The sequence below is a fragment of the Panthera leo genome, chromosome D4, assembly GCF_018350215.1.
Source record: "Panthera leo isolate Ple1 chromosome D4, P.leo_Ple1_pat1.1, whole genome shotgun sequence".
Classification (NCBI taxonomy): domain Eukaryota; kingdom Metazoa; phylum Chordata; class Mammalia; order Carnivora; family Felidae; genus Panthera; species Panthera leo.
This window is the reverse complement of record NC_056691.1, coordinates 13,417,873-13,435,630: the sequence shown is the minus strand read 5'-3', so window position 1 is coordinate 13,435,630 and position 17,758 is coordinate 13,417,873. Positions and strand designations below refer to the sequence as shown.

The 17,758-nt window shown below is 39.2% G+C and overlaps 1 long non-coding RNA gene across 1 annotated transcript in view; it reads right to left on the bottom strand.

Moving 5' to 3' along the window:
* LOC122204461 overlaps window positions 1-17,270 on the bottom strand; it is a 69,328-nt gene extending 52,058 nt beyond the window's left edge. Inside the window, exons 1-2 of the long non-coding RNA XR_006195679.1 lie at window positions 17,186-17,270; window positions 16,017-16,106 (exon numbers count right to left, since the gene is read on the bottom strand). This is a non-coding gene — a long non-coding RNA (uncharacterized LOC122204461). The remainder of the gene's footprint in view (window positions 1-16,016; window positions 16,107-17,185) is intronic.
* Between the last annotated feature and the right edge of the window lie 488 nt (window positions 17,271-17,758).

The window sequence follows — 17,758 nt, the reverse complement described above, 5'->3', positions numbered from 1 at the left end:
TGACAGTTAATATAGATATTCCATTGCCTATATAAAATGAAGCTTGGAAATGTGCATCCCCAGGACTGATTCAGAGGCTTACTGCTGTAAGAACACTGGGTTGCCCTCTCTTGAATTCTCTTGGCCTCTTCTTCATGGTCCCAAAATGGCTGCAGCAGTTTCATGTGGCGTGTCCTCACATCAAGCACACCAAACAGGAATAGAAGGAAGGAAAGGGCCTTTCCATCTCTCTTTAAGAAAAAATTCTTTCCCAGACACCTTGCAGCAGAAGTCTCTTTAAATTAGCCCTGGGTGTCTGGGTTACCCTTGACATTTGCCATCTAGGCAATGTCTGGTGTTGGTCCCACTAACGCTCCCCCTCGTTAACTCCTATAGATAATAATGCCATAATTAGACGTTCTTTGTGATCTCATTTCCCTGTACTTTTTCTTTTTTCCCCATCTTTCCTGTGGCGCTCCATGCCATCTGCTGGGTATTATTAACATCCGCATCTTAAAGTGTATTCAGAAGCTCCACATGACCACATAATTGGCGGGGTGAATGAGACCATGGATAATATTAGTTTCCTATTGTCACTGTGACAGGTGCACACACATTAAGTGGTGTAAAACAAGGCAGTGTATCATCTTACAGTTCTGGGAGTTGGAAGTTTAAAAGGAGCCATTAGTGGCTAAAATCAAGGTGTCAGCAGTGCTGCTTCTTCCTAGAGGCTCCAGGGAATCAGCTTCTTGCCTTTTCCAGGAGGCAGGAAATGCCAGCCCCCTCTAAAAGCTGAGATAGGCAATGAGCAAATTCCCTGTTCACGCGGGATCTTGCATCTCTAAGCAGCATTCTTTCTTTTACAAATGAGGAGAAATGACTTACCTTCATTCATCGTTTTGGAATCCAGGTCCAATACCAGGTGTCTGAGTCAAGCTTATAAGGAGGAGCAGGCAAGAAAACTGACCCATCAAATGCAGCGGTATATTGATACTGTTATGCCTGCCAAAACAGATTATGTGTGATATGCACAGGAGCTTTAGTTTGTGTTTAAGGGGGAGTTAATCGGTTTTTTTTTAAATTTTTTAAATGTTTGTTTATTTTTGAGAGAGACAGAGACAGAGCACAAGTGGGGGAGGGGCAGAGAGAGAGCGAGACACAGAATCTGAAGCAGGCTCCAGGCTCTGAGCTGTCAGCACAGAGCCTGACACGGGGCTCAAACCCATGAACCACAAGATCATGACCTGAGCCAAAGTTGGCCACTTAACTGACTGAGCCACCCAGGTACCCCGAGAACGGTTTTTAAAAGGCGACTTTCTGAAGTTTCTTTCTAGTTCCAAAAGAGAATTTCCAAATGAAGGACATTTTGAGCACAACGTAAGGTGATTTTGAGAGATCAAATTACAACATAACTCGTTTTATTAGGCACCTGAGGGCCTCAGAGCATTACTGTACCTTGAAGGAGCAGTTACAGGAATCCTGTGAGGGGGACTCATGAGTTCAGACCTAAAGCCCTGGGTGGAACCATGGATGGAGCTACTTTGGGAAAATTTCTGAGGAGTGGCCTGGAAATAGGCTTTAAAAATAAAGGAAGGGTGTAATAATATAGAGGAGAGGAGGAATTCTCATAATAGCACCTACTATAGGTACTCTGGTAGCCTGCTACACAAATAATGGCAAATCCTTACAACGTGCATTGTCCTCATCGAATAGAGAAAACTGCTGAGGCTCAGAACTCCCCAGGGTCACGTAGCTAAGCAGCAGCAGAGTTCCAGATGAAGGTCTAACTCTAAAGCCCACATTCCCTATGCTGCTCTGTGATACATGCTCCAGGAGCTAAAATATGTCTCTTTCTTTTTTTTTTTTTTTTTAACTTTAGGGAGCACAAGCTAGGGAGGGGACAGAGAGGGAGAGAGATTGAGAATCTTAAGCAGGTTCCATGCTCAGTGCAGAACCCAACCCTGGGCTCGATCTCACGACCCTAGGATTAGGACCTGAGCCACAATCAAGTCAAATGTGCAACCAATGAACCACTCAGGTGCCCCTAAAATGTTTATTTCTTGAGTAGTCAAGAAATCTTTGAGAAAATAATGTGCTAAATTTCCAGCCCCATTCCTTTTGAATGTTCAGTGAGGAAGAAGGAATAATCTGCCGTGTTTATATGGAAGAATAGATATCTCTATCTTGTTGAGATCATGCTAATAATGTATAATAAATAAAAAGAAAGAAACTTTCTTTGAAAGTACTTGATTTGGACAGGGGATTTTGGAAGGCTTCCCTAAAGATATATTTTACCTGAAGTTTGAGTAGGAACAAATTCAGCAAAATAAAGATAATTGAGATGCATTCTAGATAGTGGGGACAGCACATGCAAAAGCCTTGTGGTGGGAAGGAGCAACGTTCATTTCAGGAACTGAAATAAGTATAATTGGAATACAGAGATCAAGGGAAAATCTAATAGACAATGTGGCTGAAGAGCTAAGCGGAGGACAGGCTGTGGAGGACTGCTGTAGGCCCTGCTAAAGCTTTTATCTTGATCCCAAGAATAAAGACATTAAGAGTTTTTAGCTGGGTAGGCATAGAACGACAGGTTCACTGTGTGATCAGATAAGCAACGAGGATTGCAGAAGAGATGTTACAGAACTGATAGCAGCAAGGATGGAGGAAAAAAAGATGTCAGTGATACTGAGAAAGTGATGACGTTGATGAGAAGAATCCGGTGATAGGGTTGGAAAATAGGGAAGTGGATGACTATATTAGCTGATATTTATTAAACATTCACCATGTGAGATGTGCTGGTAAAGAACTTTTTCATGAATTATCTTGTTTGAAACAACAACTAGTATACTAACACATCAGTATGCTTTGGCTTCAAGTCACAGAAAAGATAACCTCACATGTTATGTAGCAGAATAAAAGTCAGCAAGTAGGCTGATTTTAATGAACTAATTCATCGGCTCTAACATCATGGGGGACCCAGGGTCATTCTGTGTGCACTCTGTCATCTTCAGTGCATACTGTGACCATTCTTGGCGTAGCTCCTATCCTGGTTGCAGGCTGGCTACAGCGGCCCCCCCATCATTACTGCACAGACAGCTAAGTCCAGAAGGAAAAACTTGCCATCTCTGTGCCCAAGTATTACCTTCCTTCCTCTTGAGTAAGCCTCTGTTTTAGTTTGGGGGTTATCCTTACATTGTTTCTTTATGAAAATAGAAGCAGATATGTAAATGCATCCCCCCCTTATAAAGGGAGCATAAAGTACACCTTGTTCTACCCATTTATTTTTATCATTTAATAATATACCCTGAAGATCACTCCTACAAAAGGTCATCCTCGCTTCTTTTTATAGAAGCATAGCACTCCATTTGTGGCTGTACATTAATTTATGCAACGAATCCTGTATTGATAGATGCTTGGATATATCCAGCCTTTTGGTGTTATGAAGAGTGTTATATCGTGGAAGCTGTTCGTATGTCATTTCATATTTTTTCCAATGTATCTTCAAAATAGATTCCCAGAAGAACTGTTTTGTTAAAGGGTAAATGCATTGTAGTTTCATCAGGGATAACCCAAATTTCCTCCATGGTGATATGTTATTTCGCTCTGCCTTCCCACAAGCAACATATAAATATTTCCTTGGTGATAGCCTGGCCAGTGATGGTAATTGTCAGACTTTGGGTTTTTGACAACCTGAGGGGTGATAAGTGGAATCACGTTATATTTAATTTCGCATTTACCTTATTATAGAAGCATGATGGAATGTCTTTTCATATGATGACAGCCATTGATTCGGTGAGCTGTCTGGTCATATCATTGCTCATTTTTCAATTGATTTGTTAGTCTTTTCTTAATTTGGAGAAGGCCTTTATACACTACAGGTTACTGCTCTTTATGATTTAATTTACAAATACTTTTCCATTTTTGCCACTTGGCATTTCATTTTACCACTGATGCTTTTTGTCCAGTAAAGGTTTTTATTTTTATATACCCAAACTTATCAATTTTTTCTCATAATTAATTAATGAAAGCACTGTGTGAGTTCATTTTTTATTATCGGATCTCTGCCCTCCTGTGGAATTAGTCTTGTGTTTCCCTATGTTACTCTGTTGTCTCAACTTGGTAACTTCATCATTTCCCCTCTCAAATCACTGATTGGAGTTGTTGTTTATCCTATTCTAAATTTTCACCTGTACTGGATCTATTTCTGGATTTTTGTTTCTGCTCTCTATGTTTGTCTCTCTCTTCATATATCAATACATACTATTTTAATTGTAGAAGTTTATGTGATATTTTAATATGTTAGCTGTCCCCGCCCCTTCCCCAACATTGATTTTTTTAAGTTCTCCTGGAAATTTGTGCTTGCTAATGTTTCCACATAAGCTTTGTAGCTGAGTTATCTGCCCCCAGAAAAAGACTGAATGGTGTTTTCATTGGAATTGTGTCATGTATGTGAACTAACTTCGGAGCATTGGCCTCTCTTTGATATTGAGTCTTTCTTTCAAAGAATGTTGGATATCTTCCTACTTGCTCAACTGTATTTTTTTTAAACCTTATAATTTCTAGAACAATTTCAGGTTCGCAGCAGAATTGAGAAGAAGGTACAGAGATTTCCCATATCCCTGCTGCCCATACTCGTGCATAGCCTCCCCCAGTGTCAACATCTTCTACCAGAGAGATGCACTCACTGCAGTTGATGAACTTACATGGACACATCATGATTACACGAGGTCTGTATTATCATACAGAATAGTTTTACTGCCCTAAAAGTCCTCTGTGCTCCACCTATTCAACAGCACCCCGCAGTTCCTGACACCGGCTGATATTTTTATTGTCTCTGTAGTTTTGCCTTTTCCAAAATGTCATATGGTTAGAATGATACAATATGTAGTCTTTTCAGATTAGCTTCAACATGTATTTAGGATTCTCTATGTCTTTCATGGCTTGATAGCTCATTTCTTTCTAGCCCCGAATAACATTCCATTATGTGAATATACCACAGTTTATTCACCTACTACGGGACAGTTTAGTTGCATCCAAATTTTGACGGTGGTGAATAAAGTTGCTATGAACATTTGTGTGCAGGTTTGTGTACGAACATAAGTTTTCACCTCCTTTGGGTAGGTACCAAGGAGCATGATTGCTGGATGGCATGGTAGAGTGTGTTAATTTTGTAGAATCCTGCCAAATTGTCTTGCAGAATACTTTGCATTCTGACCAGTAATGAATGAGAGTGAGTGTTGTCTCACATCCTTACCAGCATTTGCTGTTTTCCTTTTTCTGATTTTTGACCATTCTTAGAGATGTGTTGCGGTATTTCATTATTGACTTGATTTGCATTTCCTTGATGACCTATCTTTTCATATGCTTATGCGCAATCTGTGTATTATCTTCGGTGAGGCGTCTATTAAGGTCTTTGACCTATTTTTTAATTGTGCTATTTTCTTCTTGAGTTTTAAGAATTCTTTGTATATTTTGGATGATACTTTTTAAATTTTTTTTAAATTCTAGTAGAGTTAACATACAGTGTTATATTAGTTCAGACTTATGATAGAGTGATTCAGCAATTCTATACGTTACTCAGTGCTCATCATGATAAACATATTCTTAACCCCTTTCACTTATTTCACCCACGCCTCCCCACCTGCCTTCTGGTAACCATCTCTATACTTAAGAATCCATTTTTTGGCTTGTCTATTTTTTCCTTTGTTCATCTGTTTTGTTTCTTAAATTCTTCATATGGGTGAAACCATATGGTATTGGTCTTTCTCTGACTTCCTTCACTTAGCATTATGTCCTCCGGATCCATTAATGTTGTTCCAGATGGAAAGACTTCATTCTTTTTTTGTGGCTGAGTGATATTCTGTGTACATATATCACATCTTCTTTATCCATTCATCTATTGACGGACACTTGGGTTGGTAGAGAAATGGTACAGATTTCTGTATATTGATTTTTATCCTGCGACTGGACTGAATTCTTCTATCAGTTTTAAGTAGGTTTTTTGGTGGACTCGTTAGGGTTTTCTCTATACAGTATCATGTCATCTGCAGATAGTGAAAGTTTTACTTCTTCCTTATCAATTTGGATGCCTTTTATTTCTTCTTGTCTGATGGCTGCAGCTAGGACTTCTCGTACTTTGTTGAATAAAAGTGGTGAGGGTGGGTATCCTTGTCTTTTTCCTTGTCCTAAGGGGAAAACTTTCAGTTTTTCCCCATTGAATATGATTTTAACTGTGGGTTTTCATGTATGGCCATTGTTATGTTGAGGTATGTTCCCTCTAAACCTACTTTGTTGAGAGCTTTTTTTAATGAACTATTGTTGTACTTTGTCAAATACCTTTTCTATATGTATTGAAATAACCATATTATTTTTAATCCTTTCTCTTAACCATGTGACATATCACAGTGATTTGCAAATATTGAACTACTCTTGCATCCCAAGAATAAATCCCGCTTGGTTGTGGTGAAATATTGTTTTTAATGTATTGTTGGATTTGGTTTGCTATTATTTTGTTGAGGATTTTTGCATCTATGTTCATCAGAGATATTGGCCTGTAGTTCTCTTTTTTGTAGAGTCATTATCTGGTTTTGGTACCAAGATAATGCTGGCCTCATAGAAGCAATTTGGAAAGTTTCCTTCCTCTTTTGTTTTTTGGTATAGTTTGAGAAGAATAGGTATTAACTCTTCTTTAAATGTTTGGTCAAGGGGCACCTGGGTGGCTTAGTGGGTTAAGCAGTCTGACTCTTGGTTTCAGCTCAGGTCATGATCTCACAATTTTTGCGAGTTCGAGTCCCATGTCAGGCTCTGTGCTAACATTGCAGAGCCTGCTTGGGATTCTATGTCTCCCTCTCTCTCTCTCCCTCTCCCACTCACACCGTCTCTGTCTCTTTCAAAATAAATAAATAAAACTCTAAAAAAAATAAATGTTTGGTGGAATTCACCCGTGAAGCTGTCTGGTCCTGGACTTTTGTTTTTTTGGGAGATTTTTATTATTGATGTAATTTCTTTGCTGGTAATGGGTCTGTTCAAATTTTCTGTTTTTTCCTCATTCAGCTTTGGGAGCTTTATGTTTCTAGGAATTTATCCATTTCTTCTAGGTTGTCCAGTTTTTTGGCGTATAATTTGTTACAATACTCTGTATTTCTGTGGTGTTGTTATTTCTCTTCTTTCATTTATGATTTTGAGTCCTACTTTTCTTAACGAATCTGGCTAAATATTTATCAATTTTATTGATCTTTTCAAAGAACCAGCTCCTAGTTTCATTGGTCTATTCTATTGTTATTATTTTTAAAATTTCTGCTCTAATCTTTATTTTATCCTTCCTTCTACTGGATTTGTTCTTTTTCTAGCTCCTTTAGGTGTGAGGTTAGGTGGTTTGAGATTTTTCTTCTTAGGTAGGCAAGCAGTACATTGCTTGCTTCTTGAGGTAGGTATAGCAATGTATTGCCATAAATTTCTATCTTAGAACAGCTTTTGCTGCATCCTGAAGATTTTGTACCACTGTGTTTTCATTTTCATTTGTGTCCATGCATTTTTAAATTTCCTCTTTGATTTGATTTCCTCTTGGATTTCTTGGTTGACCCATTCATTGTTTGGTAGCATGTTATTTAACCCCCACTTATTTGTGTTGTTTCCAGATTTTATCTTGTGGTCTATTTCTAATTTCATAGCTTTGTAGTCAGAAAAGATACATGGTATGTCTTCGATCCTTTAGAATTTGTTGAAACTGCTTTTGTCACCTAACAAGTGATCTATTCTGGAGAATGTTCCATGTGTACTTGAAAAGAACGTGTATTCTGCTGTTTTAGGATGGAATGTTCTGAATGTCTGTTAGATCCGTCTGGTCCAATGTGTCACTCAAAGCCACTGTTTCCTTGTTGATTTTCTGTTTGGATGATCTCTCCAGTTGAGTCAATCCAGGCATTTGCCCACGATGCAATAGCACTGAACTGCAGGGTACTTTTCCTGTGTTGTCCCCTGAGAAGCTTTCACTGGTGGGCAGGGCTACAGTTGGACTCTGGGGCAGGAATCACTTTGGAGTGGCGCTGGTCCCTGTCAGGGCTTTTTGCACATGGCCAGGCTCGTGGCACCACTTTAGATGGGCTCCAGCCAAAGGTGTATTGGATGGACCAGGTCTGCAGGAGATTGAGGGAGTGGAGCACATGGTGCTAACAAGGTCTTTGCTGGTCCCCTGTGGGAAGGGACCTGCAGCCCCCTGGGAAAATCCCCACCAGACCAGGCAAGTTGGAGGGGTGGATCCACAGAAGCTCACGGGGGCGGGGTGCACTGTTATTAGCAAGATAGGTGGCAAGCCTTGTGCTGCACTGATTCCTGCACCTGTCTGCGTGTCCAGGCTGGGGAACTGGGGAGGGAAATGGTGGACATCAGCTCCTTTGTTCCCGGAGAAGTCTCACAAAGATCTCTGCCCCTCCAGCACGTGCTCTGAGATTGGTTGAATACATCTTCCTATACACCCCAGGCATTTTTCACACTGGACTTGTATGCTGTATCTCAGCAGCCTCTTTGTTGTGCTGTCTCTTCAAGGGTGAGGACTTAGTTTCCTTTTGCCCTCCAACTGTCCCAGAACCCAGTTCACTGGTTGTAAAGTTCCAGGTATTAAGCCCCACTGATTGTAAGAACTCAGAGTTAGGCCCCTCTGGTTTTCAAAGCGAAATGTTATAGGGATTCATTTTCTCTGTGTGGGTTCCCTGGTCCTGGGGTGCCTGGTGTGAAGCTCTGTTTGTCCTTGCCCTCAGCACCCACAGCATCCTGCCTCACTGACAGTTCCGAAGATCCATTTAGCTCACGACTATGTTTCCGCCTTTGCTATTCTTCTTCGATGTGTCCTCTTCTCTACAGTCAGCTGTGGGGAGTCTGTTCTGCCAGTCTCGGAGTCATTCTCTGGGTTACTTACACTGATGTGAGTGTTATCTGGTTGTATCCATGCGATGAGGTGAGCTTAGGGTCCTCCTACTCTGCCTTCTTCCTCGGAAGTCTTGGATAACAGATCTTTATCAGATGTGTTTCCTGCAAATATTTTCTCCCATTCGATAACTTGTCTTCTCATTCTCTTGACATTGTCTTTCATTTAATTGAGTCTACTTTATCAACTATTTCTTTCACAGATTGTGCTTTTGGTGTTGTATGTACAAAGCCATCACCAAACCCAAGATCATCTAAGATTTCTCCTATGTTCTCTTCTAGGCTTTTTATGGTTTTGCAGTTTCCACTTAGATCTTTGAGCCACTTTCATTTTTGTGATTCGTGTACGGTCTGTGTCTAGATTTCTTACTGGGTATTCAGTTGTTCTAGCACCATTTGTTGAAGACATTATCTTTGCCCCATTATATTATCTTTGCTCTTTTGTCCAAGATCACTTGACTATGTTTATGTCGGTCTATTCTGAGTTCTCTATTCTGTTTATTGAACTATTTATCTGTTCTTTCACCAGTGACACACTGTCTTGATTACTTTCTCTTTATAGTTAGTCTTGGAGTCCAGCAGTGTCAGTCTGTCTGCTTTGTCCTTCTCCCTCAACACTGTGTTGGCTATTCTGGGTTTTTGCCTCTCCATGTAAACTTTAATATCAGTTTGTCAATATCCACAAAAACTTGTGTGGATTTTTTATTGGGATTACACTGAATGTATAAATCAAGTTGAGAAAAACTGACCACTTGACAATACTAACTCTTGATCTCATGAGTATCTATTTATTTAGTTTGTCCTTTTTCCCTTAAATATTTTTATTTGAGCATAGTTGACCCACAATGTTATATTAGTTCCAGGTGTACAACATAGTGATTTGAAGAGTCTGTAGGTGATGCTATGCTCATCCCAAGTGTAGCGACCATATTTCACCACACAGCTCTATTACAATATCATTGACTATATTTTCTATGCAGTGCTTTTTATTCCTGTGACTTCTTTATCCTATAATTAGAAACTGGTATCTTTCAGTCCCCTTCTCTCACTAATTATGAAAGAAAATGCACTCTTATGTTTCTTGCAGCATTATTTACAATTATCAAGATATAAGAACAACCTAAGGGTCTATAAACAAATGGATAAAGAAGATGCAGTGTGGATACACACACACATATCCATACAATAGGATAATTATGCAACCATAAAAAGGTCAAATCTTATTAAACGCAACATCATGGATGGAACTAGAATATATTATGCTAAGTAAAATAAGTCAGCCCAAGAAAGACAATTACTACATGATTTCACTTTTTGTGGAACCTAAAATACCAAATAAATGACTGAACAAACAAGCAGCAGATATCAGACCTGTTAATACAGAGAACAAACTGATGGTTGCCAGAGGGAGGAGGCATGGGGAAATAGGCAAAATGGGTATTTAGTTTGTCGTTGATTTCTTTCATTAGAGTTTTATAGCGTTCTTTTTGTTGTTGTTGTTAACAAGAACAATATATTTTATTTAGTCTTTATATATATTTTATATATATTTTATATAAAATAAAATATATTTTATTTTTGTCTTTAAAAACTTAGATTTCTATTTTTAATTTTTTTAATTTTATTTTTTAAATTTACATCCAAGTTAGTTAGCATATAGTGCAACAATGATTTCAGGAGTAGATTCCTTAGTGCCCCTTACCCATTTAGCCCACCCCCTCCACACCCCCTCCAGTAACACTCTGTTTGTGCTCCATATTTGTGAGCCTTTTCTGTTTTGTCCCCCTCCCTGTTTTTATTTTTTTTTGTTTCCCTTCCCTTATGTTCATCTGTTCTGTGTCTTAAAGTCCTCATATGAGTGAAGTCATATGATATTTGTCTTTCTCTGACTAATTTTGCTTAGCATAATACCCTCCAGTTCCATCCACACAGTTGCAAATGGCAAGATTTCATTCTTTTTGATTGCCAAGTAATACTCCATTGTATATATATACTACATCTTCTTTATCCATTCATCCCTCGATGGGCATTTGGGCTCTTCCCATACTTCAGCTATTGTTGATAGTGCTGCTTTAAACATTGGGGTGCATGTGCCCCTTTGAAACAGCACACCTGTATCCCTTGGAAAAATACCTAGTAGTGCAATTGTTGGGTCGTAGTTCTATTTTTAATTTTTTGAGAAACCTCCATACTGTTTTCCAGAGTGGCTGCACCAGCTTGCATTCCCACCAGCAGTGCAAAAGAGATCCTCTTTCTCCTTATCCTCGCCAACATCTGTTGTTGCCTGAGTTGTTAATGTTAGCCATTCTGACAGGTGTAAGGTGGTATCTTATTGCGGCTTTGATTTGTATTTCTCTGATGATGAGTGATGTTGAGCATTTTTTCATGTGTCAGTTGGCCATCTGGATGTCTTCTTTGGAGAAGTGTCTATTCATGTCTTTTGCCATTTCCTCACTGGATTATTTGTTTTTTTGGGTTTTGCATTTGATAAGTTCTTTATAGATTTTGGATACTAACCCTTTATCTGATATATCATTTGCAAGTATCTTCTACCATTCCTTCAGTTGCCTTTTAGTTTTTCTGATTGTTTCCTTTGCTGTGCAGAAAGAAGCTTTTTATTTTGATGAGGTCCCAGTAGTGCATTTTTGCTTTTGTTTCCCTTGTCTCTGGAGACATGTTGAGTAAGAAGTTGCTGTGGCCAAGATCAGAGGTTTTTGCCTGCTTTCTCCTCGAGGATTTTGATGGCTCCCTGTCTTACATTTAGGTCTTTCGTCCATTTTGAGTTTATTTTTGTGTATGGTGTAAGAAAGCGGTCCAGGTTCATTCTTCTGCATGTCACTGTCCAGTTTTTTTTAATTTTTAAAAAATGTTTATTTACTATTGAAACACAGAGAAACAGAGCATGAGCATGGGAGGGGCAGAGAGAAGGAGAGACACAGAATCCAAAGCAGGTTTCAGGCTCTGAGCTGTCAGGACAGAGCCCGATGCAGGGCTCAAACTCACAAACCACGAGATCATGACCTGAGCTGAAGTCGGACGCTAACCAACTATGCCACCCAGGCGCCCTGTGTCACTGTCCAGTTTTCCCAGCACCACTTGCTGAAGAGACTGTCTTTATTCCATTGGATATTCTTTCCTGTTTTGTCAAAGATTCATTGGACATACACCTGTGGGTCCATTTCTGGGTTCTCTATTCTGTTCCAGTGATCTGAGTGTCTGTTTTTGTGTCATATAGCTTTCTTGATGTAGATACTGTACATATTTTCTTTGATTTATACCTAGGCATTTCCTTTTTTGGGTGCTAAAATAAATGACCTTTTAAATTTTTAATTTCACTCTTTCATTGCTGGTATATTGGGCATTAATTCACTTTGGTATATTAATCTTGTATCCTGTAACCTTGCTATAATCACATGATTATGTTATCTACAAAGGCAGTTTTATTCCCGCTCCCCCTCCCCAATTTATATATCTCTTATTTCCTTTTTCTTTTTTTTTTTTTTTTTTGCCTTAGTTAAGTATAATGTTGGAAAGGAGTGGTGAGAAGGGAAATTTTGCCTTTTTCTTGCTGTTAGTGGGAAGGGTTTTAATTTCTCACCAGTAAGTATGATGTTAGCTGTAGATTTTTCACAAATATTTCTTAAGATGACTAAGTTCCCTTCTATTACTTTTTTGTTAAAGGCAAGAAAAATATTTCTAGAAACCTCTCAGCATATTTATTACTCTATCTTATTAGCCAGAATTATAGCACATACTCATTACCAAAACAATCACTGCCAAGGAAATGGAATTACCAAGATAGGCTCAGACTAGTCAAGATTTACCTTGGTGCTGAAATGAGACCAAACTTGCAGTGACCACATGATCAGTTTATATATGGACATAATAGTTAATCAAAGAAGACACAGTAAGGGGAGGAGGGTAAAACAGAATGGGAATGATTGTTGAATTATCTGCTATCAGACTTGCCTCCTCTCCTAGGAAGAATTAAAATATTAACTAGTTATTTATCCTGCTTGGGTCACTGGTGAGAAGGTATTCCCCTGAATCAGTTCTGGAAATGATTACTCAGTAAAGTTCAGGAACATTAAGTATATAAGACAAGTTGTTCAACCCCATTTGTACCAGATCACTGTGTCAAAGAAGTAAACAGACGACTACAATTTAAACTATGTTTTCAGAAGAAGGGAAAAATGAGAAGTGACACACACAGTGAAAAATAGCATATAACGTATCTTGTTTCACAGGAACATTGAGGACTCTCCACTTTGATAGAGGTCAGTCAGTCAGTCTGGTCTTCCTGGTTCTACCCTAAGATCTTTCTTATCTGTTGTCTTTTAGAATGGCATTTGTACATGTACTGGAAGAATGTCGTTTTGAGCCACGCAGTTTTAGTCCTCTATTTATTGTAGTTTTGAGTTGTAGAGCTCCTTCAAACACCATAGAGTTTGTTACAGATTATTTTCAGCAAGATAAATTTAGCAGTCTGGTACTTCAGAAACAAAACTCACTAGTCTTCCATTCCCCCTTACCCCAAGTCTTGCTCCATATTGTAAAATAAAAGCCAACAATCTCCTCGTGCATAATCCTTGAGAATATCTGTCTTCTAGTCACTGGCCTGTGTCCTCTGCTACTCCCAGTAGCTGTTGTTTTAATGGCTCCAGTTATAATATGAAATAGTATCTTGAGCTTGTCTTAGTCATCATTCTTTTCTTCTTTGTCAAACAGAGAATAATTAAAAGGAGATATTTGGAAGATGCAGCTAGGGTGTGTGGGGGGCATTATTTTCTCAACAGTGTATTTCCTGCCTCTCTCTGTGGATTTACACTAATTCAAGGTGAGAATTAAGTTATTCCAGCACTACAAGGCTTCAAATTATAGAAGTCTTAGTTGATTTAAATTGCAACCTATTGACAGAAAGAGCTTCTCTCACAAACTTCACTCTTAAATGACTCTACTGAATTCTGCAAGGCTGTAGCTAACACCTAAGAATAGGCTGAATTTTCCTTATATTAATATCAGCTTTGTGAATAAAATTGTCTTCATTCCAAAGTAATAAGACAATAACCAATCCAAACATTTTGACACTGAAAGCTTATTAACTTCGAACCTAAGAATAGTAGACTTCTCCACAGCCCCCATCTCTTTTCTTCCTTCAGTCAAATTCTCATTTTAGGCTCTGTTACTTGTAATGTGCCATTCCTGGTTATCCTTGGACCAAGCACATAGCTGCTAGATAATGCTGTTAACACTTTTAGAAACATGTGGGCCGTAGCTGTTGGGTGGGCAGTAACTGTGTCAGACTCAGATAAGTCTCTCATTCTCCTAATTTTTAGGGTAAATAAAATTAAAATAAAGTAACTTATCCAGTGTACACAGCTAATGTGTGGTGGACCTAGGAAGTAAACAGTGTCATTCTAGAACTCATTTCATATCATCATGCTGTTTTGCCTCCTTATCTTCTGGTTTACACAGATGGACTGATGGAGTTGAGAGACTGTATATACAAATGGGCAATGGGAAGACTATATATACAGTAGAATTCTGACCCATAATCTGCAGCAACCAGCCCAAGAGGCTAATGTATTTATATAGTTACCTGTCCAGGAAATCAAACTACTATCTCTTGGAAACTGTTTAGGAAACCAAACAATAATCCCTGTAGCAATTGGTCCCAAAGAGTCCAGGCTTGATTAATAACTGACATCCTGCCAAGTTTTTGGCCCCATTTCCAGTTTAGCACCAACTGGAGAAGGCTAACCAATCACATGGGATGCCCATGTCTAGTTAACTTGCCTACATTTCCCCATGCCAACAGCCTCTAATCAGGACATAACTGAAGCTTTTTTTTTTTTTTTTTTTTTTTTTTTTTACTTCTGCACTATGAAACATTCCCACTTGTCAGCCTGCTTTTGAGCCTCTGCCAAATACCAGTGATAGCGGCTGACTCCTGTACCCTGAATAAAAACAGTTGACCCTTGAACAATGCTGACTTGAACTGCACAGATAAACTTATATGTGAATTTTTTTCAATAAATAAACTACAATCCTGTAAATGCATTTTCTCTTTCTTAAGATCTTCTTAACATTTTCTTTCTTCTAGCGTAGTTTATTATGAAAATAAAGTATATAGTGTATATACAAAATATGTGTTAGCCAACCATTTATGTTATTGGTAAAGGCTTCCGGTCAATGGTGGACTATTAGTAGTCAAGTTTTGGGAGAGCCAAAAGTTATATACAGATTTTCATCTGCTTGGTAGTTTGGTGCCCCTAAATCCTGCATTGTTCAAGAGTCAACTATAGTCTTTACTTGCTCTTATTTGGGTGATCTTTTTTTTTTTTTTTTTTTTTTTTATTTCCACAGATATGTCTTTCAATGAGAGGGAAAATTCTGTATTGACAGAAAGTAGATCTTGGATAGGGTGTGGTTGATGTCTTAGAAGACTTGAAGCCCACGTGTCAAGTCAGTTCTTAGATATACTGGTCTAAAGGGTCTAAACTGTGGAAAGTGGGTAAAGTTGCTTTGCAAAAATGTACAAAGTGAGAAGATATGAAATATTAGAACTGATCCTGGCAGAAATCCTACATCTAGTGGCTGGAAAAAGCACTATTAGCCTGGAAAAGACTGTGAAGAGATCGTGGGGCTAAGAGAGAAACTAGGGTAAGTGGGACCGGGGGCATGAAGGGAAGAGAGGTTTTAGAAGGAAGTGATTGACACCATGTAATGCTGAGAGCTGAGTGATTCAGCAATGTGGACATGTGATGGCCAGGATTCCAGACTCATGGAGGTGGAGTAGGAAGAGAGAGAAGGGAGAACTGAAAGTTGAGAAAGTTTAGAGAACATAAAAATATACTGGGAGCTGGAGTAGAATGTAAGGATCAGAAGTGGTTACTTGAAGGTATCTTAAGTTTGCACATATTTAAACATTTTTAATGTTTATTTTTGAGAGAGAGAGAGAGGGAGACACAGAATCTGTAGCAGACTCCAGACTCTGAGCTGTCAGCACAGAGCCCATTGAGGGGCTCAAACTCACGAGCCATGAGATTATGACCTGAGCTGAAGTCAGACGCTTAGCCGACTGAGCCACCCAGACACCCCAAGTTTGCACATACTTGAATGTTGACAGGAAGGATCCACTTGAAAGAGGTTGGTTGATTAAATGGTAGAGGAAAATGAATAACCATGCCATGGTCCTGAGGAGACTGGAGGAGAGAGAGCAGCAGCTTAAATGATAGAAGGAACAACTCATTTAATAAGAGAGAAGATGAGGATTGTTGTCTAGGTCAGTGGATTTGTCGTTTTCACAAGGGTTCCTTTGGAAAGCTTTGATCTTCTGCATAATATGAAGTGAAATGGGAAATGTTTCAAATAATCACTGTAGAAAGTAGGATATGCAGTTTACCTGGCAAATGACAGAAAGACTTCCAGGCATAGTTGAACACTCATTTGAGTTTTAAATCTTGAACGTATTGTTACATCAGTAAATTGACCTAAGAATGTGAGGTTGTACAGCATAACTGACTTGGAGAAGTGAAGTCAATAGAGAGATGCCAACCTGGGCTGAGAGAAAAGAGAATATTCATGAAGGATGAGGTGACATTAGTTTTAAGAGTAGATATGATGCAGAACTGAAGTTTGGTGAGAAGTAGATGGTGAAATAGCCCCAGTCCTCCAAGGTTTCAGAAAGGAGGAGAAACTTTGCAAGTTTTGACTGAGTCACACCAGTGTATCAAGGCACCTTAGCATATGTCCTCTTTGGATCATTTTATAAATCTCCTAAGAACACTCTTAGTGCTTTATTGAATGGAGTCCAATTTGGGGATAATACAAAGATAATTATTTTCTTTTTTTAAGGTTTGTTTATTTTTGAGAGAGAAAGACAGCACAAGTAGGGGAGGGGCAGAGAGAGAGGGAGACACAGAATCCGAAGTAGGCTCCAGGCTCTGAGCTGTCAGCCCAGAGCCCGATGCAGGCTTGAACTCACAAACTGTGAGATCATAACCTGAGCTGAAGTTGGTACTCAACCGACTGAGCCACCCATGTGCCCCAAAGATAATATTTCTAGCTTAGGATGCTTCCCTGGTTTTCTATTACTTTTTTGAAATTTCTATTACATGTGTCTTACACCCATGAGCTTCAAACTGAAATGGGAGAAAAGATGTCATTCTTACATAATAATAATTATTAGTATTGAGTGTTTACAACGAGCCACAGACACTGTGCCCAGTGTTTGCCTACAGTATCTCATTTCACCCTCACAACCACTATATAATTTAGATACCATTATTATCTCCATATGACGGTCAGGGAAGCTAAGGTTTATGGAGCCTCGGTGACTTGCTGGAAGTCCCTCTGCTAGGAACTGATGGTGCCAGGACCAGAAGCCAGGCAGGACCTTCTCAGGCAAAATTGTGATGTCAGCAGCAGTGAGCTTCCGGAACTTCCCAGTTGTCCTGCCACGTGTCTCCCTTTCAGCTTTGCCTTCTTAGACCTTGCCAGACACCCCCACCTCCCCAACATGGCACATCTTCTATCTTCTTTCCAAGCAAAGCAACAAAAACAACCTTGCTGATGGGCTAATCGTGTACTCCCAGACGTCATATTCATAATTTATTAGGAAACTTTCTGAAGCCCGTGGCCTAAATCAAAGAGAGAGCTCTAATGGTGCTTTTACTCTCCCATTTTCAAGCCATTCTGTGCTGTAAAGCTGCAGAGGAGGGAGCAGTACTCTTTTGATACCCTAGGGCCCTAAAATCAAGACTTTGGAAGCTCTGCACCAAATCACACTGTAATCTTTCTCAGCAGTAGTGAGCAGATCTGTGGGGGTGGGAAAGGAGAGACCTAACAGAGAGTC